At 44.2% G+C, this 25,235-nt stretch overlaps 1 protein-coding gene across 5 annotated transcripts in view; it reads left to right on the top strand.

Annotated features, from left to right (window-relative positions):
• The window catches only part of Hr38 (Hormone receptor-like in 38), a 41,377-nt gene that overhangs the window by 4,441 nt on the left and 11,701 nt on the right, over positions 1-25,235 (top strand). Inside the window, exon 1 of one of the 5 annotated variants that reach the window (XM_069124850.1) lies at positions 2,125-2,509. The exons of 3 other annotated variants lie outside the window; for them this stretch is intronic. The gene's annotated coding sequence lies outside the window, so the exon portion shown is untranslated. Of the gene's footprint in view, positions 1-2,124; positions 2,528-25,235 lie in introns of those variants that run through there. One more of the 5 variants, XM_069124851.1, reaches the window with a different exon arrangement.

Genomic DNA, 25,235 nt, shown 5'->3' with positions numbered 1-25,235 from the left:
CTTGTTTCGATACCACCTTTGGCATCGTGAATCATCCTGTCGATTAAAATGTATAAGGCGTTCGCGACGATCTGGTACTACGATGTGTAGTACCATAGGATAATCTATGTGAATCAGTTGAATCGTTCCATTTAGAATATCTTTCTGTAATTTTGTTTTCCTTCCCGCTTTTCGAAGTACATAACCGCAATTAATCTCGTAGAAATATTATGGAAATACGCTGTCGGGGTATCGACATTGAGGCGTCGAATGAACGGGCCCGATGTCATCAGGCGATGACAGGTTCTTGCTGGAAACTAAGCTCGATTGCAGCGTTGCGTTTTTCATGAGGCTGCGGTTATGCGTGGGAGGAAATGGGCTGTTATTTCCGGCGCGAGACATGCGATCAGGAAGCGACCTCAGGAGCTCGCGGGCCGAAGGAACGAGGGTGAAAAGACGCTGCTTAGGTGGGCGGTTCTGAACGATTCATATTGCATAAATGCTACGCCGCTTCTTCAATTATGTAACGGTTCCTCACTCGATGTGACTTGTGCGGTGAAAAACTTTCATCGAGCGTGTAACGAACACGTTTCGAAGCGGGTTTCACGGGAAAGAAAGGAGCTGTACGGTATTGGCCGATAATTATAATTAATGGAAACCAATACTCGTCGATAAACAACCAGCTCGTAGTAATTTAACGTTGCGTAACGTCCAATTGCATGATCATCGCGAACGTACGATGGAAGTATGAGACAGAAAACATACGAACGAGTACAATCTCCAAGGGAAAAGCGTTTAAAATGAACGAAGTCTGGAAAACATCCGTGTGCGTAGACGGGTCTGTTTTGCATACGCGTTTCTCCGTGTCGCGGGACCGGCAGAACCTGATCGCCCGCCGGATACAGAACGCATTCGCTATGAGAAAGAGAGATTACTCGAGTCGAGCGTAATGAGATTGTGACTCGCATAATGACTCTAGGATCGATAAGTGACGTTGATGCATATGAACGCGCGTGCCAGCAGTGAAAGGGTCAGTAGTCAGACAGTGGCGCTATAAATACCGGGAGGACTTGATTCGTTGTGTTTTAGCACGGTTGATTAACGACGGATCGATAGCGATCGCGCATTGCATCGATTCGAGGAAGGGGCAAAGAAAGAAACACGACGTCCTGGAAGAAAGGCAACAAAATGTATAATTGAAGCGTCGTATGCAACGTACGTAACGTCGCTTTGACGAGACTGGGCCGCATGCTCGACAGGTTTATGGTAATTCGGGCGAACCGAGTAAAAATGTGTAACGCGACTGGCTGACGCGCGACCTTGTTTCACCTGAAATAGATTTCACCGCGCGGAAACGTATTCCGCGCGAGTTTTGACGCCGTTCGAGCGGCAAGCTATAATTTCTCTCCGTTACGCGCCGTCCATCCGAGGATCGATCGTTAACACCGAAAGAATTCCTGTTTTCGTGAAAATTCTCCCGACTTGACGCGTGGTATTTCTAATTATTCGTGGAATATAATTACCATATCGCCATATTCGTCGGATTTAAACCACTTTCGTTATTTACGATGCTACAGCACGCGTTTTCGCGCTACGGAATCTCGGCTAAAGCCTTCGATTGATGGATGTTTCCGGTCGGTAAGGACGATATGTATACTCTGCACAATGTAATAATATATTTCCACCGGTCTCCTGCGTTTCTCGGTAAAGAACACGCGTCATACGTCGCGTGCAGCGTTTTCGCGTCTACGTAAAACGCATCCCGAAATTCCACCTACGGTAAACTTGCTTGCGCATTGATTACGTTACACGGACGCAATCTGTCCGTCGAGATTTACATAGTCGAGTGTCTTTTTAATCGATCACAGCCTCGAGAAGCCAGTCGTCCCTCCTGTGAAAGAATACATAACGAGGTGGATAGGTGAGCGAGTATTCCCTCGCGGTGGCTAGTTTCATTCAAACTTGACGCACGACGCCGCTTTCGCGCGCAAACTCCGTGGCGTCGCGACGCTGCCAGTCTCTCTCTGGCATTAACTCTGACGTCACTACGCCGCCCCCGTCCGTCATCGACCGACCGACAGCACAACGACGTCACACGCACCGCCAAGGACGACGCTATTTCGGGCGTTATGCATTGCCGTCCTCGTCGCCGTCTTCGCCACCACCTTCGACGCTGTCGTCGTCGTTGGCGACCGGTGGGGCCGTCAATATCGCCGCGTTTTCGCCTCCAGTCACGAGATTCTCTTGAGTTTTCCGCGTCATCACGCTCCACGGAACGACCACGCGGCTCGTTTCGTCGCGGATCGCGGAATTACGTCGCTGCCTCTCGATATTATCTGGCCGACGATGACACAGTGAATACAACCGACGAGTCTCTACCGAGTTTCGAGTGTTTACCAAAAAATTTCAAACGTGCTTGTGCTTGTCATGAAGACGCTAGAGTTTTTATGCGTACCACGGAACCGACGACGCGTCAATCCGTTGCTGATCACTTTCCCATCAGAGCGGTGTCCCGCTTGTTGGAAATGAGGTAACTCTTAACCGATCCGTGAGTCTATTTCGAATAGTTTTTTTTATTATCTATTTGTAAGAGACTTTCTATGTGCGCCGAATGATATAACGATCGGAGACCTGTTTCAGAGTACAGGTTCTCCGATGATCGTTGATATCGTGATGATGAATGAGAGGTTCTCTGAGTAAGCGTCAGCTACTAGATGTTGACTGTTTACGTAACATGGTACCATAAATACCATGAATATCTCAATCAGACAGTGTAATAATACTTTAAAGCTGGATCCCAAAGTGTTTCCCCCCTACTTATCCGTTAAACTTAAACCACCTACTTAAAACAAAGACAGATCTCTCGATAATTTTCTCTCGACAAATCTGTCGTTATAAAATTTTTTGATAAATATGTAAAAACCCTTTAGATTGCTATCAGCGAGAGATCACTGACCATTTACGCGAAGCAGCGAGTTCAATCCGCGACCTTGGATCTCACGCGTCACGTGGAGTCCGTCATTTTTGCGGAGGTGTCAGGGTTGCATCGTCGCGCAATCGTTTCCGGGAAAAGTGGACGTGGACCGCGAAATAGAAGTGAAAATCGCGGAGAGGGGAGAAGGGCAGTCGTGGCGCGTGCGATAATCAGCAGGAAGGATTACCGTGCCCGTTTGCTCGCGTAATAGGCGGCGTGGCAGTGGCTAAATTTAATACACGCGAACACAACGATGTTCAGGATTAGCGCGACTCGGCTGGGTTCCGCGTGACGTTGTACCACGGAAAAACGATGACGCGGGACGCGGTGGAGGCGAACGGTGGCAGCGGCTTGTGCCAAAACAGAGCCGTGACGACGCATCGCGAGCGTGCTTTGACGCGAGCTTTTTGTACCGACGCGTTAACGTAAATACCGATACGATGCCAGTCCTTGGTGAATGACCGACCGATGAAAAAAAGTTTCCATCGATTGTGCACAGAGAAAATGGGGCGGAGTGGGTGCGGCGTTGATTGCAAGACGCCTGGAATGTAGTTCAAGGTGATATTTCGGGGGTGTTGCTAAGTGGGTATTAAGTATGTGCCAAGTTGCTTGGGTGATTGGTATTGGAGGGCGATGGTAATTGAGAATTAGGAATGTTGATGAGGATCGATTGTTATCGAATATTTGGATGTATTAATAGACGTAGAAGCTTAGCTAATTGGTATCGTTAAAATAGTCAGTGATAAGGTACAATAATTGGGTGTATGACTCTTTAAAAGTAGGAGTTAGAAGATTTGCAAGGAAGATTTCGATTGATCGGAGATGCGGTCACTATTTCCTTCACTTTCTCGTCGTAAATATAACGGCACTTTTATCCGCCTCGAAGTAAGTAACTATGTGATGTCATCAAGTAAATATGCAAGAGCTGTCAAGGGAAAAGGAGGATAGGTTGCTCAGAGAGCAACCGGTTGTCATGTGCTTCTCTACTAAAATTTTTCACGTAGTAACAGGATGATTCGTTGGAAATTCGTTTCTCCATTGGTGGACACAGGAATTCTCATCCCGCGTAATTGTCTTCCAGCTGACCTGAAAATAAGAGTATCGGAACGTGTGTTAGCTAGTTGGTGCCACTGACGAGGCGGTCTGTATTGATTCAACGCAGTAATCTGGTTGGCTTAACAAACGTGCAAATCAAACATTTTCCATGAGTGAACCGAGGTTAACAGATTTTGGGCTGGCCGTTAAACTTTGACGTATGAATAGTCAATGAAATATATGTATACTTGATTCGACAAGTCCAGGAATATTTCCCTTGACGACGCTGGCAATTTTTAATCTTTAATCTCTCGATTACTTGATCGACAACATGACCTATTTGTTTGCCCGGCTTCATATATATACATATATATATTCGATATATATTCGAAGGTATTTTTTATAAGTATGTAAATTTATCTACTTTCTTGCGGTACATAGGCGACGTATCGTTTAATTTTTACATAAGAAAGCTATCGCACTCTTGCCGTGACCTCGCCGTGGAATGCTCTGGACAGTTATATGAAGCGTTGTCGATTAGCTATCGTCAATACCACTAATAAATTCTTACGCTTTTCTATTCTATCTCTCGTCACTGATTTATAATTCTCCTTTAGATGTTGCAGTATAGAACAGTATTGCGTCGCTAATGCCTCGAAAGTTGAGTCATTACCATTACCAGTGATGCATAATGTTCGTCTTTCGAGCTTTATTCAAGCACGTGAGGAATACCGGCCATCGAAACGTACAATCTCGAGAAGTCGACCGGGCGGTGCGTGAATTCCGCGGAAGAAGTCAAGGCCAGTGTGGAGATAGCATTGTAGCCGCACCGATCTTAGGCAAGTTCCGTTAAAACAGTTTCTGGCTCTCGAGTAATTGCAAGGAAATTCTTCATCGGGAAAATCGCTAGAACGATTCTCGATTTCCTAGTCGCGATATTTCAAACAATTTCAAGCCGATTCGAGGAAATCCAAGTTATCTATTTCCACACAGGATCACGATATTCGTTATCGAAAATTAACTGTGACTGAAATAACCTCCGATTGTGTTGAGGGATCGTTCAAAAGCTAATCAAATCATGTCAGATGCGGTATCGCGAAACCTACAGACCTCTTTGAAGTCGCGAAGAACAGTCGGTAAAGCGTAGCAATCGGGGCACCCCGTTTTCCACCCACGAACGAGACATGGGGAGGACGTCGATCGATGAACGGAACTGCGGTACAACAATGACGTCATCAACGACGTCGCAGTATGACGTCATTAGTTGAAAGGGAGGCAAGGGGTGGCGGTGTAGGCGATGGGAGAGGATGGGTCGAAAAAGGGTGGCAAGCAGCTGTGCAAGGGGGAGGACTCTGGCAGTGGGGATGAAGTTTCTTGTATGACTGTGTGTTGACGATGCACACTGATATTGCATGCGTGGTAGTTCATGTACGTGCGCAGCTGAGTCCGTTTAACGGGGGCGAGCAAGGCCGCCGGTTAAAGAGGATAGACCACTGCGATATTGAGCGTCGAATTTTAACAGGTGGAAAAGGATGGGTTGGTTTAAATAACTCTCTTTGCTTTTCTGATAATTAAACTTAGAATCTTCATTGGGTTACAATCTTTTAATTGACATGGTAAAGATTGAAGAAGAATAACGAATTTCTGATTGCAAATGAGCAGAGGGTTGCAAATTGAAGAACAGAAAAGTATTAAGAAGAGAAAAGCTATTGAATTTCTTTAAGGAAACGTTGAAACGCACAGAGCCGTGTAATTTCGGAGTATTTTAACGTGCTACGAGTAAAAAATTTTACCGCGATGTCGAAGTTCGATCGTAGAAAAGGCCTCGCGTTCGATTGTTTCGCAATGGATCGCGCGCGAACTCGGCCAGCTGGTGTTGATGCAGTTATCAGATGTATTGTCGTTCTGTTTTCCAGCTCGTGATCCAACGTCGAGCGTGTGTCTGCCCGCGCTTGATTTGCCCGAGCGACTTTGATCAGATAAAATTTCGTGGAATCGCGCTACGTGTCCCAATTTACGGGGCGCGCGCGTTTTCTGCTTTTCTCCACAGTTTCGCGTTCCGCGGACACACTGGGAAGCCTATCTTTCTCGTGAATCTGTGCTCCTCGGCTTTCCGTAAGCATAGCTTGTTTAACAACGATAAATTAGCGTGGACGAGAAAGAAGGGAAAAAACCCATTGAAAAAAGATAGGGCAATGAATTCAACCGGAGATTAATGGCGTGCTGTTATTTGCCAAGGTGATCGCAGCTACTTTTTTAAGTAGCCAGTAAATCACGCGCTTATTACAATACGTATCTATAATTTCTCGAATAAAAGAGCGACAGCTTCGAATAGCTTCTTTCAACTTTCTACCAATCCATTTAGTATCAGAATCGATCTAAAAATCTTCGTAAATTCTGCTTACTTGATCGTCCAATAAAAATTTACAAAATTGCTCAGAGTCGAAGAGAACAGTATCGACGTTCACTCTCGTGCTGTAATTTTATCGGTGCCCAGACGTAACGCACAATTTGCAAACATTAACATTAACGAGACGAGTACTTCTGGAGGAACGTAAGTACAACTGGCTGGTAGCCATGAAGTGGTTGCAGCAGGTTGTGACTGATGCACGTCTTCGTCTGGCGCGATGAAAATCCGCTTGGTCGAACGAGGGAGAGGCACGAATTGGCTTTACGAGCTCGCCGGCCTTGAGGCCTCGAGGCCCAACGGGGTCTCGATCCGTCCTGAGTCGGTCACAGTCGTTCGGTATGCGGACCTCGATCTAAGCGACTAAATCACTCGTTTGCTTGTTGCACGCTACGCCACTCGTGTACGAACGATTCCTCTTACCGGTGTCTTCGTGGCATCCTCGCGGCATCTTCGCTGCGCGCTCGTTAACTTCCAGGCTTCAGGATTCCTGAATCGTTCACGTATGATCCCTGCTAAGCTGCCGGCATCGCTTCTGCACGACGAAATGTAAATTGGCTTACGGATGCTGGGTTGCATGTCGATATGCACAAGAGAATGAATTTCTGGAGAAATGTAAGAAAATTGCTCGAATAAGTCACGTTCGATATGAGATGTACCAAGTAATTCGATATAAATTTACAATTATGGTTTATATAACAAGATTCGGAGAATAGTTTCCCTTGTATTAGGTCGATGACTCTAACATTAATTACGACGTGTCGACGAATTTTGTTATATTCGCTTCAATCAGGTACCTGTTACTAATGCCAATTAGTTAAATACACTTGCATGCGAATAAGTTTCAAAGGATTCTGTAATATAATCCGTCGATACGTACTCGCCAAGATGAATGAAGAGAAGCCGGGATTCGTGAAAGTGTCCAAGCTAACATTTGAATGAAAGCTAATTTCGATTTGACAATTGTTGACTCATTTATGAGCTGCGGAAATCGTGCAGTGTTCTATTTAAAAAAAAGTGGCTGACCTTTGCCACATCTCCGCCTACAATCGAACTATTTCTATCTTAATATCTTCCTCGTCAAGATATATCTACACGAATCGTTCGGTCCAACAAACTTACCGATTTATTAAACTTATTACAATAAATTATCATCAATATCACATGCAGGATATCTGCAAGCATCGTAACTTTCACTATCATACAACCACTTGACGCAATTGATTTCTTTGAATTTATAACATGTTAGTAAAGCACAATCGTCTACGAGGTACATCCACTTTATGCGCATCGGCAGACGGTCGATTTACGCGTGACGGGTGTTTGTATAGATCGTTCGGTATCGCGATTCTTCGCCAATAATGCACTGACACGACCAGGTTGCATCGCGCTGTCCAGCCGATTATCATGCCGCGTTTTCATCGATGATTTATGCACGGCGTTTCGATCGGATCGGACGTTCGTGTTTACATCCAATTATGTTCTAGAGGATGAACCCGCCTACAGCCAGGTATTATCGAGCATTGCGTAGCTATCGAAGTGAGGATAAACTGATTAACACTTACGACGAACTTGAAAGCTGCAGTTTCGGTCATTAGCAGTTATCTAGATGTAATTAGATGCATACAGCGGTTGATGGTGCTGTTCGACTATTATATCACTCGCGCGCGGCTCTTTCAACTCGGCGCGTTCCTGATTATCACGACAAAAGACAGGTTTCGAGCATTGTACCACGTGGTGTGGGTGTCTTGCAGTGTCAGCTTCTAAAATATACGCTTTCTAAACAGGAACTAATTAGTTTACACTCGTTTCGTTGTCTTATAAACGATCCCGTAATTACGCGGGACGTGTAAGCGTAATTAATTTACGTCGATAAGAAAAAATGCAGTAGGTATCGCGTCACTTCCTGCTACTAGCAGAATATCTAGCGTGATGCTAGACGCTAATTGAAAACCGTAGGCGGTAATCATTTGAAACACCAATAAATAGATATATACCGTCGAATTTTTTTTACTGACAAAAATCCATACGCATTGACGCAATAACATTCCACCCACTCCGATATCTCCTCACATTATTTATTGCGCATAACCATAGATTTCGCTCTAATTTCCATCTACTTAACTAGAAAGCTCGTACCTCCAACTTCTCCTCCTGTGTAAACTTTATTCGATTTCTCGTAAATCGACCCAATCGTCTCGTGGTATTGAACCGAGTCTGATCCGGACATCGTAATAAAGCGGTTAATATCCGTTAATTATGTTGGTCGTCTATCGTGCAATTAGATTCGCGTGCTATATAGCAAGACCTATCGAACAACGAGCTTTTCTCCCAGGCGGTGGCTATCAACGGGAGATCGTATCCCTGGTTTCGGGGTCACGGAACCTGCAGCTCGTTTCCGACCACGGTATGGGTGTCGCGTATTGCCTGCTCTGGCGCATACCAACCAGAGAGATCCTATCTAGCGCGTTGTCGCGCCGGCACGCACGCACACGTGCACGCTACCGCACGCCGCCACACGCTTCTGGCCTGTCTTGACTGCTGTTACTGCCGCTGTCTTTCCTTCTCCACTTCTTTCCCCCTTTTTTTTCTCCTTTCTCTTACCGCCACCGCGCGTTGCCATTCCGCCGATCGCTACCAGGGGATCACCGACAGTGGAGAAATTTCAAGGAGAAATCGAAATCGATAGGGGATCGACCCGGAAAGCTGCTCTACGATAACGCATTTTCTCGGTTGGATTAAAGTTACGCGAATGACAGAACGGGTTGCTTCGATTTTACGAGGGAAAGCGAAAAACCAACGATCTAGAGAAGTTTTTACACACCGCGGAGAAAGGACTGTAAGAAATAGAGTTTTCCGTTTTCGTTGGTTTCTTTGAGAGTTTGAAAGATCGTAGGAGATTCTCAGATTAGTTTTTCTCGCGGTATAAATTGGTGTTAAAATAGATAGTGCTTAGTAATTATTGACGGTGCAGTTGAGTTAATACGTGTTCCATGGTATTGATAATTATTATTCAAGTAGTTTCACTATCGCTTATGGATTTTCGCGCTTAATGTCTAACTCTGGACAGAGTAGGAGGCGGAAGACAGTACCACGCATTTTCTCCACGCTTAAGAGACTCCAATTTTATCTATACAGTTAGCCTTTGAAAATCAATCTAACGATTTAACAATTTTCCACGTGGATTAAAGAGATGGTGTAGAAAATAAACAGAAAATTGGATCGCTCGGTTAAACCTGAGGTGCGAGGAGAACTTGTTCAATGTCGAGGATGTTAAGGATGTACTCTGGAAAAAATATGTCTGAACGGTCCAATGAGTCGATTCAGTGGATATTAACACGTCGAAGGGACAGCAACAGGTTCCCGTAGTGGTTGGTTTTCTTCATTAACGTTAATGCCAGGTTGCAGCTGATTAATGAAACTAATAACTCGCGTCGGCTTACGTGAGTGGCGCATTATATTTCGCGAAATTGTTTGACAGGTGGCACGTTGCGTTTCTTAATTCACATTGATTCCTTTGATTAATGAGCGGTATAACTCACTTGAAGCGGAGGTTGGCGGCTGCCTGTACGCGATATATATTAAGAAATCGACTCTTCTTCAGCCTGTTCTGGATCTCGAAATAATCGAGCTAAATATTTGATCGTTGAATGAATCGTGACGGTCATTGATAGCAGGCTCGTTTCAATTCACAATTGATTGATTAACACATGATGCAGAAACGGAATCTGTTCTGGTTGGAACATTAACCTATTTAAACGAGCCATTTCGAGACGCCGCTTTAGGGTTTGCATCGATCTCGCGTTTTTCTCCTCTCTCTTCTTATGAACGCGAATAGAGGATTTTTTCATAACTTCATTATCTCGTTTCATTGTGAGATGTACACGTTCAAATATATTTACGATAAAAGATTGGTTGTTTTCTCCGCGTTGTCTTACAAGTTGGGTAACTTGGTGATCGATTTTTCTTGACAACGCGCAAGGACGATCACTGAAGACGATTACCGAATAGTTGTATCACCCGGTTGCAGAGTTCGTCCTTCACCTTCAACCATTTCATTATGTTCGCGTATCTCGCCACGGCCCACCACCAGTTTCACCATCGATTTTCGTCGTCAGTTCTCGTACAACCTTCTCCAAGGGCATTCAAACCTCCAACATTTGCAATTTCTACACTTGCTTCTATTTTGTTCCACGATCTCTTTTTATTGTTCAACGATTTTTTCGAAGCAACGAATTTATTTCTTCATTTTCGTTCTATTCGAGAAGTATCGCCTTCGTTCAAAATTAAAATCAGATTTATCATCTGGTAAATTATCGTAAAAGGATATTAAAACGTTATAGAATACCTACGCCACCTCCGCCTTGTTATACCGTTGAATCGAGCGTGTTTCCTCACAGCTGCGAGCGCTTTTAAAAGTGGACAGAGACCGGCGGAGTTGCTCGTTCGCTCCTCGCCTCGTCTAAATTTACCGTGGCAATTACACGGATTGTAACCGGTTCCGACTTTGCTCATTGCGCTCCATTGACTCCGTACGAAATCCCGTACCAAGTTTTAGGCGTTCTTTTGCGATTTTCACCCGTATCAGTAGCGTGTTTTCCAAAGAAACGCGTGTCCGTCTAGTGCGCACCCACTCTACTGTCTGATCTCTTCGTTTTGCAACGGCTTCAAAATCTTTGAGTCAAAGAATATGTGTAATTTCGAATTTTATGCAAATTAATTCTTCACAAGGAGTTAATTTCTCTTTTATTTTTCGGACCGCTTTCACTTTAATTTCTTACGTAATCATTTATTCGAACGATGATTTGAAAGACACGTTTCCCCGTGCAAAAACCGATCAGCATTTACGAGAACAAGCCTAAACGTCGCTATAAAGTGTAAAGTAATAAGAAATATGAAAACTCCGGAACAAGACGATGATTATGATATTAAGCATACGATGTAAAACGGTATACGATAATAAGCAGCCACGTTGTCGGAGCTGAAAATGTACAAGAGAGCGCGTTGATGTATTAATTGACTGACAAGAAGAAAGTGATCACGCCCAATAGTGGTTACGCTTCGCGGCGAGTTATTCGAAAAATTCGATAATAAGAACTCTGTAGAAGGAAGAAAGGGAAAAAGTTGGCGGATGAAAAGTTCGAGACTCTCACGCTCTATCGGCGATGCTTGCCCACGTGTGTTGCTTAGATTTCGTAATGAAATTGCGGCCGCGACTATAATTTGCCCGGCGATGCACGAGCCTTTATCTGTTCGCATTCATCGCGTTACGATCGTGTCAGATGGGTTCAAACTACGGTCAAGCCGTCTGCATTGTGCCGGTCGATGATTATCTTTCGAGTCAAGTCGTTCGAGTGCCAAAGGAATCGGTATGGAACGGTTAAGTACTTCATTGGACGCGTCAACCCGATGGGAATTGCCGTTCCATAGAATAAAAGGTCTTTCCGTCATCGATAAATTGGATTCTAAATTCAGAGCTTGTATCGATCAAAATCTGAATACCATGCTAGTATGTACTTCATGTTTGAGCGACGAGTATATTGAATCTTTCCAGCGAATAATAAAGATTACAAGCTTGCTACGGTAAACAGGAGGCGGTATTCACGAGTCCGCCAGTCACCCAAGGTGTTGCATTATTGAGACACGTGTATCGGATTTCCCAATAATTATAGATCACTCGTTCGTATCCCCTTGTGTTTATCGCGTTACACGGTGTCGGAAGAATTCACGGGCGTACCACCCTGTTTGCATTCTGACGAGCGATTGTCTTCCCCGAACGTGTTCAACACACAATATCGCTATTCCGGTTGCAAGAATAATACACATCGGTATCCAATGAAACATATCACGTATCAATACGTACGTGTTACTTACTTGTAGCCACTTACTTGGCACATACACGACGAACAGCCCTGCAATTACTCCCTCGTGGCGATTTAACGTATCATTAGTACGAGTTACGTGAGCAAACACGTTCGAGAGGTTCGCAGCATTTACGTATTTCGTTACCTTGCTCCTGGCCGTATTTTACTGGGCGCGTGTGCGTATAGATATATTTTTGGTATCGATAAAATAGACAACGAGATTGTCGAGCACCTTTCTGTGTTCATTTTTTACTTTACTCAAATTTTCCTCAAAGCATACACTTAAAATGCATTTAAACCATTTTTTATTAAATCATATTTCTATCGCGTGGTGGATATTCGGGTTATCGTACCTATGGATGATTAAAGTCGTAATGGGATGTCTTAGAAATTTCATTAGTAGATTCCGGATATTTATAGGAAATTTGAAAGCAAAATATACATATGGAGTACATGTAATACGAAAAAAGTCAAAGTAATTGTCATAATATTTAGTAGGTAAATCAGATCTCTATACAGATTTTTTTAATTGTGTCCATGAAAACATTTACAATCTATTGATAAGAAATGACGAACGACCTAGAAAGGGAATATCAGAAAGAGGGTAGCCACGTGTCTCGTCGATCGAAGTCCGATCGCAACGATCGTTGAGAAAGTTGGAGAATTCAGTCAAGTCACCTTCTAACGCACTCACGCTTATTCTCTAAATCAGCGTCTGATTCGTTCGATACATCGAAAGACCGTCGATTTTGTCGCTTCCTCGAAGCAACGGATTTATTTATTCATTTCCATTCGAAGGGAGAGATTGGAAATTTCCTATCGCCAAATCGTCGACCGAGCCAAGAGAACAACGAGAAACGGGGAAGAAAGTGTGAAACGGTACTTTCGATTGACGCATCTCGATACGCTCGATTCGTGCAAAGTGACGACATACATTGGTCGTGAATTTGCATCCAAATGGTCGCGCACGAAAACGAAAAAGAGGGGATGTAGATGGGAGTAGGAACGAAGAAAGAATCGGCAAAGCATGAGAAACGTTCGGCCCTTGAAGCGTGTTCCGTCGTCGTGCGATTCGCTTGGCGTGGCGTAGAGCGAACGTGCGCGCGAGAACGAGTCCCCGCCGCGGGCGATGTAGAAAGCTGGATGGGATTAGGGTACCTATTACGAGATTCGTTGGATTATGTCTACCTGTTCGTTGATTTCCGTACTCGAATTTGCCCGAACCTGGCAGACGAACTGCGTTCGATTTTATGGTGGGGATGTTAAAAGACATTACGTGAAAGCTATTTCGCCTGCGGATATCGTGAAAAAGATCGTGGAATTGATTTCAAGACTTCGCTATTCCTCGCTGGTTTTGATGCCGCATCGGTTATCGTATGGGAAAATCAGTAGATCGTTAAATGGATGCTAAACTGAAGGGTGAATAACGTGATTTCTGTAATCCTTTTGTTTCTGTAAATGATCTAACGAAAGGAATGATTAATGGGATACGGTAGATCGAACGTTCTTGAAACGAGAAATTAATTGTTCGTGACACAGCGACGATGTATTAGTGGAGGGAGGAGCTAAGAACGCGTGTCTGACTAGTAACCGCTCATTCTACTCCACGTTTGTCCGCTACAGTGTTCCAAACGAGGTAACAGCTGCGTCGTTGTTTCATGTTTACAACATGGTAAAAATTGATCGAGTCTTATTAGCCTGGGTCGATTCTACGTCTCTGGTCGCTTTCTAGCCGACGCATTATCATAGTTCGCCTTAAACCGACATGTAACCGGCGAACACGTTGATGTTACGCGTTCGCCGTGGTGGCAAAAAGGCGTCAGCTATTTCAATTACGGTATCGTACGGCTGTTTCGATTTTCTCATCGAGTGAGAGGAGAGACTTTAGAAAACAGCGACGGAAAAACCTGCTCGCTTAATCGATCTTTGATCGCTTAATCGAGCCAGCCGATGCTACCGGCTTGCGACATCCGACAGGTAGAACCAGACGCACAACCGAAGGACCGAATCAAGAAAGGCCTCGAGCACGAGGTTTCTTCGCTCGATCTAGCTTTTTGCGATAGATCGTCGATCCATCTCATCCCATTCCGTAATACCATACGCGGCCTCGCCGTGTATTTTTCTTGGACGGCCACGAATGGCAAACGAGATTCTTCTTACGCGTCAACCATTAGCGACAACGAATTTTTAATCGACACACGTTTATACGGGTTCCGAGACACGAAGTCAGTACCTTCTGGCAAGTTTCGAACGTGGATTTACGGCGTAGGATCGGACAAAGATCGCTCGGACTGATACTTGCTACAGGTTTCCCACGAACGTTTCTTCAGCCTGAGATTGCTTGGTATATTGCAACCAATACTCGTGCCACGAAGAAACCTGTCCGGTAAAGTTTCTTTTTGATTGAACACATACGCTTTAGCCTAAGTGACCCTATTAGTCGGTGGTTATCTTCCTTGTGACGTGCCGCGTAGACGCGGTGACCCCGGTAAATCCTTTCTCTTCGACGTGTCGACCGGTTGCAGCCTCCTCGTGCATCTGACATTCGCGAGGTGGCAAGCACGTCTTCCACTTGGATCGCGTGTAATCGCGCGTGTCCCGTATTTACGCGTTTCGCTGGCAACGTCCGCCGTGTCTGATTTAACGCTCGAGACTCGAAGATCGGTGGCTCGCTCGGTCGTAGTACGAAGAAATAGAATCCTTTAGGGACAACGAGTGAAATTGCGCAAGCGAGGAATCGCATTAGGAGTTGGTAATGATTTCGTCGTGCTTGCTTCTTGAAGGGAGAACGTGTTTCTTATAATTGGTTCCTCGTTACCGTCGATCGTCGTGTCTACGATGAAAAGTGCGATACATCGGTCGATCGATGCAAAAAAGGAATTCCAGCGTTCCCGTTGATCGTTCAATTACACGATTTCGATGACTACACATCGAGAGAATATTGTCCTCGATCGAAGGAAGAACAAAAACCGTGAACCCCCCACGATCAGCAGGCGTGAGACGTGTCTTGATGAAGCGCGATTACAGCCTCGTACGGCGTTGATTGAACCGATAGGGATCTCGCCGATGCTTTTTCAAGCCGACCGTTCGAGCCTCAACTCCTGTGGATCCGTCTTGTCTCCCGGTGATGGTGTAGCGCTGTACGCTCGAGACAAGCTGTCGTCGAGAACAGTTTGCGCGACGCGAACCTACAGGAATCACGTAATTGATGGACCGTATGCGGTCTGGAACCTCTGGCGATCGTTATGCAGATAAACTCGCCAGCACGTGCCGCAACCGGTGCACAAATTAATTCTGTTTTCAAGTGACGCTTGTGCGTCGATTGCTTATACCATCGAAGTGAATCTTTAAGATTACATAATCGAGGCTAGTGCCTGTACACTTAAAAGTTTCCTGTCGACGATTAAATGGCATAGTCTTGTGGAGGACGGTTGGTCGTGTTGTTGATTCGTGACAAGACTAATTGATATTGTAGCCGTCAAATGTATTTTTAAAATATTTATAAATATAATACAAAATACAGAGTCAATCGTAGATCGCTCGATACTGGTCGTTATAGGAATGTTCGATAAGAACGCTCGATACTAACTGATTCGTTAAAGACAGCGTACTGATCGCTGATAAAAATGCTCAAGACTGAGACTGAAAACTGGTCGTCTTAACGATCGCGTTCGTTTATTTATACTGGTCGGGGAAGTACCGGAAAGTTTAAATTCAACTTCGATTGACGGTCGCATGTAGCGGCGACATTGTTTTAGCCAGAGTTTGTTTACTATTACATTTTATATATCCTTACGGTGTTGATACTCCAAGGCAAAACAACAACATGATTCGAATTGTCCTCCAGTTCATGTGCCACTACGTTTTTTAAAACGATATCGAAATTGCAAGAAGAGAATCGAAGAATCGCAGCTTCGGTATTAGACTGACACATTGTAAATCGACTTTTCCTAGAACTAAATATAAATATCCTAAGCATCTCGTTGAATCAGTCGAGGAGATAATTCGCCGATCGAGCGGTAAACATTAATTAGAATGGCGGACTTCTCTCTCCGTTCGTATACTTTCAACCACGACGATTAGAAACCCACGCTCTCGAGAGGTTCTGCGAGAAGTTCCTCGACTGGTTCTCTTTTTCTCTTTCTCCCTCTCGCCCTCTATCGATCGCACTCGATTGAAATTCGTTTCTGCATCGAATTCGATGAAAGTATGTCGTTCCTAGTCGCTCTTATGCGTGCGTACATCATCGAGATCTGGACGACGAGAGTGAGAGGACGAGCAACCGGTATCGTACGGCGCGACGGGGAAAGGAAACGATCCGTTCGACACGAATATACGCACGTACAAGCAAGGGAGTTACAGGGAGATGTTCGAGAATGTAACGTCGCTCGCTTCAGCAGGCGAATTCGCGTGAGAATCACACGCACGTGGATGCCGCATTTTATCACCGGATAGCGACGAATCGTGGTCGTCCTTGAGCGCTGCGACGATAGTCTCGCCTCGAGGACGTCTCACTCCAGCCTTAGTCGCGATTTATTCCTATGTGTTTTATTTCTGGAAATCGATGAGATTATGCGTGATAATCGCAAATTACCGATCGCGGTCGAGCCGTGTCGAAGACGCTTCGTTTCGGACGAATCACCGCTGGAAGATTCGACTCGCTGCTCGACGAGTGAATGGACGGGAGTATTGAAACGGCCTGACAAATGTCAAGTACCGAAGAACAGAGCCTTGATTGTAATAAGGATTCGTGAATAGCGTAAAAGGAGGAATAAAAGAGGAAGGTAAAATGTGCAATAATTAGGATGCGATAACGAGGCTGCTATATATGTATGCGCTCAGCCTTGAGATGCTCAAAGCATGGCATAAATTCTTCGTATTTGCACCTGAATGTCTAATTTATGTAGCAGATAAGGCTTTTAGACTATGGAACAATTTATAGTGGAATATAAAGCCGCTCGAATGATCGACTGCGCCAATAAAATGGAATAAGTATCCAACGTAATCCTTTCACCGTGGAATTTCAACAGATTCACGAAACGCTAAACCGTCTAATTCCTTATTTAGCCTGCAACTCTCATAGAATCAGCGTACAATTATCTTCTAATCCTAAAGAATTCTTAACTCCAAGTCTACCGACAAATATAAATTAATACGATGCTAAGGTAACAAAAATCTAAGGAAATTTTTCGTTTCTCTTATTCCAAAAAATAGCCAAAAAGAAACAACTTTAGCATCTGTGCGTCGTCTCGTACCAAGGCCTTAGCTTCGAAGCGATCGAGCGAGAAAGACTCACGCCAAATCTGGAAGCAATTACGAGCTCTAGAACGTATGTTTCACGCGTTGCAACGCATGCATCTCGTTCACTTTTCGTCCAGTTTTATAGATCTACCACTTACGAACGCAAATGGATTAGTTTCATTAGTAGTCATCGAAAAATGGTGAACGTAGTATGACGCGCGTCGTACGAAACACGATAGCTGACACGTGCCGATAGAAAATCATTTATTAATATTCAAATAGTCGGTAATAAACGTTAGCTTCGTCTGGGGCCGTTTCCAGCCGAAACCTGACTAGTTTCGATCGGACGAAGTCGACTCGATCGCGATTAAGACCGGTTGAACCTGCCAAAGCGGACGCGCCAAACACGGCCCCTTGCATAACTGTCCACCACCGACCCTCGCGCCGAACACGTTGAATCATCTCGCAACACACGCGTCTCTCTCTTCCTTTTTTCCTTAACGTAACGTGAACGAAAAGTGATTAAACAACTTCGTCAGTACTTTTTTTTCAGTTGTCCGTGTATTATCGGTCCTCCACTGTCGCGTTTGTGTTTGCGGTAGAATCTCGATAATATTGTAATTACTAATTTCAAATCAAATTATCATAATTAACTAACTCAATAAATACGTTATTATCATTAATTATGATATTAATAACCCAGAGACGTACGTATTTAAGCTGTTTATGCTAATTTTTTGTCATACGTTCATTCTTTTTCTCGTTGGTCTTTTTTTTTATAGATCAATTTTCCGTAGATAAAACGGTCGAGTTCTTATCGCAACGATAATTGCAACAGACATGGTGATAGTTTTGATCACGTGGAGTTAACTTCGTGAAAGATTATAGATGGTGCAAAGTACTTTCCGGCAGCAAACAAATTGTAACGTGGGTTACCGCGTCGTGAAATCGGGGAAATCCCCGATCCTACTCCGGAGATCTCGACGCCTGTCAAGGCACACGCTTCGCGATATTCTACCGCGTCGCCTCTTTTGTTTTCCTCTCCATTCTTCGACCAAAGAGGAATCAAAGGATCGATATATGAGAGCGTGGAACACGCATGCGAAGATCAGGATGTGGGTGGAGCCGCGTCGTGCAGCCATTTTGCTCCCTACGCCATTCGTTTCGATACGCGTGAATCCGTATGTTCCCGTATCTTCGTCGTGTATGAATTTTTTAAACGTATCCCTTCTCTTTGACTCGCTCTTCCTTCCTTTCCACCGAAGGATGACGAAATTATGTCGAATTTCACAACACGATGCGCCACTGGAAATATAATTGCAACGCTGGTAGCGAGCGGCACGGCTGGTTTTCTATTTGCTTATTCTTTCATCCGAAGTATGCAGGATGATTGCTTACGCGACGCCTAGAAAAAGTTGCCTACGTTCGGCCGCATCCACGTTCCTCTTCGTTCGAGTCTTCTTTTTTTTTCTCTTTTTTCACGCCTGTCGTCATTTTCTCTTTCCCGTTGTCTTTACTTACGAATAATTTCGTTGAAGGGAAAAAATAACGAGCGTAGGAATCGATGCTCGATTAAGTTAATAGCGAATTACGCGACGAAGAATCATTACTGACCTGTCGTGTTTGTTCTTCGTTTCCAGGTCGAGCGTTAAGACAGTCTCTCGTAAAATTCCATGGCCTGTAATTATTGTCCGGCACTTTTCTAGCCTGCTGATTTATGCACGGAGATTTTTGCTTGGTTCCCGCGTTCTCCCGCTCACGGATCGTCGATAATTTACTGCTCTGTCGACCCGTCCGAATATCGGCGAACGACGATCCACCGCGCGACCATATCGCTGATAGAAATTTTTTTCGCCGTGGCTTTATGGCTGGACTTTCCCCAGGATGTACAGGGTGTCTCTGTAAACGGTGATTTTACCGTTGAACGTGATACACATTGTGTTTCGTGCGATTCGCCGGCGATTTTGTGTCACGGCTCGAGGCATCCACGTGCAGGGGAAACAGCTTACATCGTTCCTGGGTATCGACGTTGCAGATACTTTCTCCTATCGTACGATTAGCGAATGGGGATATCCAAAAGTCATTAAACTTTATGAGAACCTGTATCTTTTTTTATTTTCTCGGCAGTTGTCTAGTACACTCACAATTACGATTCATCTTCCGTCAAAACGTACCCGAACCACGTCCATATACAACTTTCTCTTAAAAGCCTTCGGGAGTCTTCAGCATCTAACTATTATTCTGCAGTGCCATCTCTGCCTCGAAATCCACGAAAAGAAAATCCAAACTAGCCCGACTTAAAGAGAAAGGAAGAAATCTGGAAAGATTCTTCGCGATAAGAGTCCTAATCAAATCGTGCACACATGCAGCGAGGGAAAAAAGAGAAGATTCCTCGTAAACCACGGTCATGCTTGCAACCATTACGAAATTCGTTGCATGGTATTTGTTCGCGAGCGAGGATAATCCTGGCGTACCATCGAAAAGCCCAGCTATCGTCCTGTGTGTGCCACTGAATGCAGCCGGGCTGCATTGCAGCTGCACCCACGAGTCACACATCCTTCGTCGTGTCGTTCCCTTCTCCTCCTTCTTCCTCTCTCTTTCTTCTGCTCTTTCTTCTTCTTCTTCTTCTTCTTGTTCTTCTTATTCTTCTCGGTCGTGTCACGGCATACTGTGTACCCTTCCCACTTCTTTATTCCACGGCGCCTGGCCTGTGTACACGCGTGGTGTGTATACGTGTGTGCATACGCGCAGTGCACGCCGAGAGAGCAAAGGAGAGTGCTCCGGCCGGAGCTAAGCCGGTCTCACGGTAGTTCTTCGGGGTCAGGGGGCGATATACCTACCTACCTACCTATCAGCCTGGCTGCTCGAGCCTGCGTGTCGCAAGCGACTCTCCGTATCCTCCTTCTCTCTCTCCTCCCTCACGTAGCTCGACGTCGAAGCTCTTCTTTCACCTCGTTCGACACCGTAAGCCGCACTCTAACCCGGACCACGCGAGCCGCGACTAGCTCGCGAGCGTTTGAAACGGCCTTTGTATTCTTATTGGCCGCGCTAGCTATCGAGCAGCCTTTTATCGGGAGAGGTCAATCCACCGAGAACGTATCTAATCTTTCCAGGGTATCTGGACAATTTGTTTCAGCTTGGCTTTCCTGGTCCTGCTTTCACGGATCCGTGATTCGATCCGTGTTTCTTCTCTCCTCTCCGTAAGCGTTGCATTTTGCTCCTTCTTCGAGGTTGTCGATCGAAGGATTGCGTTTGTAAACGTAGGAAACCAAACGTACTGTCGAACGTAGCAGATAGCGGCCTATTGGTTCGGGCAGTATCTTTCTATGTGGAAATGTTTATGATAGCAATAAAAGATACAAGCTGTGTGTTTTCTGTGAAATTGCAGTGAAATCATTGTCGAATAGGAAAGGTAAATCCTCGAGGAATACATCCAGCGAAATGATTGTTTAATAGAGTGATTAGCATGTTGGATGGTTACGAATCTCTTTCTTTGATACGTTTTTTTTTCGTTACGCGAAGGTTACCGTACTCGGCGAATTACGAAGCCGGTGATAATTCGGTCTCGGTGAATGGACTGCTAATGAACTGTCGAGAACGATGATAAGCACGTATCAGGCTTCGGATGGAACGTGATCGCGACACGAGGGTGACTCAGGATTCCCGGAGAGATTGTTGTAATCCTAATTGCGATGTCATCAATCTTTCACTAAATTCAGCGAAAGAGAAAGCTGCACCGAGTGCATACGCTGGACCAGTTTTAGAGTACACGTAGCATGGAAACTTTCAAATTATCTTACGTCCGATTCGACGATCCCGTGATTCATTCGACTTTCCACGCTGTGAAAAGATATATGACACGAAACCATGCTAAATTAACACAGAAGGAAATATTCTCTATTAAAAAATATTCGAAATTAACTTGTACATATATTACACGACACACGGAAATAAATATTTCTCAATATTCGAATAGTCGTTCGATTTGGATTACGGAAAAATTCAAACAAAATTTCATCTCCTATGAGAGGAAGAAAAAGAAAAAGGAAAATTATTTCAATTTAATAGTGAAAGTGTTGAATAAGTTTCGCGATGCCTTCAGGATACGACTGACTAAGAAAAATTAATAGTATAATCAGTGGTACATAGCTATTAAAGTTCGCCTCCTAATGGTAGGGAGATCGGATGATGCAGCATCTGCAATGATTAGTGCACATTAGGTAAGTGGGTCAAGATTTGAAATCAATATGATACATGTACATGTATATGTACTTTATTAAAAAATAATCGAGTCGAGTGCTATAATACTAAAGAGCTGCTAACCAGCTTGTTTACTGTTCGTTAAATTCTGTAAGAAGTGACTATCATGAATTTTTCACGGAGAATGAGAAATTCAATTTCTGAGCCTGACTTTTCTGCAATTTCCAAAATGCCCGCAGCTACTGTATACTACTCTATACTACTTAGCAAGCAAACCTCTTAACCAATTACCAGATATGGATGATATCCATCATATAGTTATTTCATAGGGTCACTCAATAGTTACTTGTACTAAAATCATGATTTTCACTTATAATTATCTTAATTGCTATGAACACGTTTGCTGATTTCTTTCTGAATCTGAATCTGCGATATACAGTATCTATCGTAGATTAATGGAGCGAAAATATGTATGAGGGTTCTTAGTGCCATTCCCATATTTACAACTTTTGTGTATATACAAGAACTGTCCGAACAAGGTATGAAGATTGTCCGAACTAATACAATTGCCATCTGACCGAGTACTCACACTGGATATTATCCACTTTATAGTAAATCAATGGTTACTAGTTCATCCACAGTCTATATTCCGAATGGAATAACAGCTTCTTTTCCTTCGGCAATACTTTCTTGAAGTAAATTCCAATGTGATGAAATTGGGATTCCCCGTAACGAACAGTGCAAGGACATCAGAACAGGAATTTCAGCTTAAAAGAAGGTACGCAAAAAAGGAGTTTCGGCGATAAAAATATAAGGACAATTGAGGAAGGAATCTCAGCAATGAAAACAAAGCGTTAGAACGCAAAAGCAAGAATCTTTAATAAAAAAAATAACAATACAAGATATTAAGAAAAATACAAGTAACCGAAGCAACATAGCAAATGAAAATCAACGTCCTAAAACAGATGCACACAATAAACAACGAAGTTCTTTAAAAACTTAAAACATCCTAAGAGCCACGTGCTAGAAATCTAATAAAATCCGAATATATCGTATAGCACTTTGCCATCATTGTATAGACTTCGCAGTACCGACTTTGAAAACAATCTCTCCACTAAAATCTCTGAATGCGAAAATCAGGCGTGAAAATAAGAGAAATTGGAAAAGTAATGCCAGCTTCCAGGGAAGTAAAATGCGATGAGCGTAGCTGCTAAAAGGAAAAAGGCAAACGAAAGGCTGGCACACGACCGTCCCTACTTAGTAGTGAAAGGGTTAATTACGATCGTCCAACTGTAGAGACGCTCGGCTCGTGTGGGCGAACCGATGCGAGCTTTAAATCGAAGATATCTCGGTACGCGATTATATGTCGCGTACGGCTGCAAGACATGATCAGGTCCTACTTTCTCTCGTGCACGCACGCTCACCCACCACCGGTTGCTAACGTCGTTAGGTGTGCCTGCATACGAGACGCGTCGATTGATCGGCAATATAATTCTCGAGGTTCGAAGGTAACGTTGTAACGAAGAAAAGTCCTCCGATGCGTCTATTAATAGCGTCCTTCTTTCTCTTTATCTCCATCTCTCTCTCTCTATTTCTCCTCGTAGCTACGGGTTTTCTCATAAACGACACGTTAGAAAGAAACTCGCTGCCAGAATGAATTATTCATGAAGGATATCAATTATCTTGGTAAGCCATGAAATGAAAACACGTGACTGGACAATCGTTGCAATTAGCCCGTAACTTATAGGAATTTCATGCCTAATTGTGGCTGTACACTCGTCCGATGCTACCAAGTAACAGTGACGTCAGTGATGACTCTTCTCTCAAGCGGAAAGTGGGTCGTTTCGATATGAAAAATCGCACAAAATTTTCACGCCTGTCTTCCCGAGATATGTATCACTCAACGACTCTTACAAGCTATACACAGAAGTCTTTCGCAATTTCTGAATGTCCAGAATTCCTCAGTTCAATTACACAACCGCGGAATCTGTCTATTAACACGATGATCTACGACAGTGCGTATTTTTCTCTTCATCTATATCTAGCGACACACAAACAGCGTTTAATAGTCCTGCGTCATGTTATCTTATTTGTCAAAGCAGTCTTATGTATTCACATAGAAAATTACTCAAAGCTCTTCGTTCCACATCCATCCGATCCTTCCAATCTTCATTGGATACGGTACATGCGAGACGATCGAGAGTGGAAAAGAAGGAAGCGAAAGGAAGAGCAGATACAGGAGACTGGAAGGAACGAGTGGTTAATTCATGAGAGCAAATTGTTGAGAAACGAAGCAAGTGGCTGTGCGCGGCGTGGCTGCACGTGGTGGCACGTGGAGAGGCGTGGTTCGTGGGAGGGCCGTGTATACCGGTGTAATCCACTTGGCACACGCTGTTCGGCTAACCCTACTCTTGCTCGTCCGTTCGCTACCCTACCCTGGCTACCTCTGCCTTTACCCTGCCTACGGTGCTGTCGGTGCTAGCGTTGTAGAAGTTAATCGAGTCCTTCCGTGCACGTGCACACCGGCTCAGGTGCAGCCTGTTTTCTCTAGTATGCGCTCCCGTAGGTGGGATCGGTTCCACTCGCGCCTCTCCTTCGCGGTCTCGCTGATCCTCGCTGTCTGATAGGGCTCATTGTTTTGGATCGAGCTATCTTAATTGGCGGAGCAACCACCTTGCACGGGTTACAACGAGAGAGGAAAGGAAAAGGTTAAAGGTACGGGTGAGAGAAGGAGAGTGGGCTATACAGGCAACATTTATGACTTTTCGTTAGGTAATGACAGACTTCTAGCCCGATCGATCTGACTGCGTTGAGATTTATGGCCGTATAGATCCGATGCCAGCCGCGTTTGCATCGATACTTATCGAGCAAGGCTTGTGTGCAGTCCCTTTTAATTCGCCATAACCGGTGTCGCTATCGTATCGAATCACGTTGCACCCTCTACACCCCTCTACGATTAATCTCCGCCACGGTGGAATCGTTTACGACTCGGCTATGCCATGTTCCACGACGTGAAAAACCACTGGGTGGTCCTCTCACGATCCCCATTGCGAAATTCAATCAAATCGCCGGTCTAGGTGACCGTGACTATCTTTCGTTCGCATCTTCCCTGATCCTTCAACGAGTCGAAAGGATGGAGAACTCAAAAGAGCAGAATGCATCTGTTTAACCCATCACTTGTTAATGTCACTTTCTATTCGTTCTTCTTTACGTAACGTATCAATTAATCGAAACGTATCAATTTCTAGCCTTTGTAAGAGAATTGTAGCGAACGAAGTGTGGTAATATTATTCTAAGAATCGAGTGAGGCGATATTTAGTAAAAAAAAAAAAGATTGTAATAACTATGGTGATAATGAAAATGATGGAAATGTGATGGCAGATACTGACAATTTTTCCTATATTCCTACGTTCTTTTAAGGTTCGTTTCATGCATAGATTCTAAAGATAAAAGGCGAGCGATCTCTTCGTTGACGGGACGAGGTATAGTCATCCCTCGGGCGTTAGGGATAATATCGCGTAATAATAATCGAGCA

Source organism: Bombus flavifrons, chromosome 12 (genome assembly GCF_040668555.2).
Source record: "Bombus flavifrons isolate JBK064 chromosome 12, iyBomFlav1_principal, whole genome shotgun sequence".
Taxonomy (NCBI): domain Eukaryota; kingdom Metazoa; phylum Arthropoda; class Insecta; order Hymenoptera; family Apidae; genus Bombus; species Bombus flavifrons.
The sequence above is the reverse complement of the archived record's forward strand: the minus strand, read 5'-3'. Positions and strand labels throughout refer to the sequence as shown.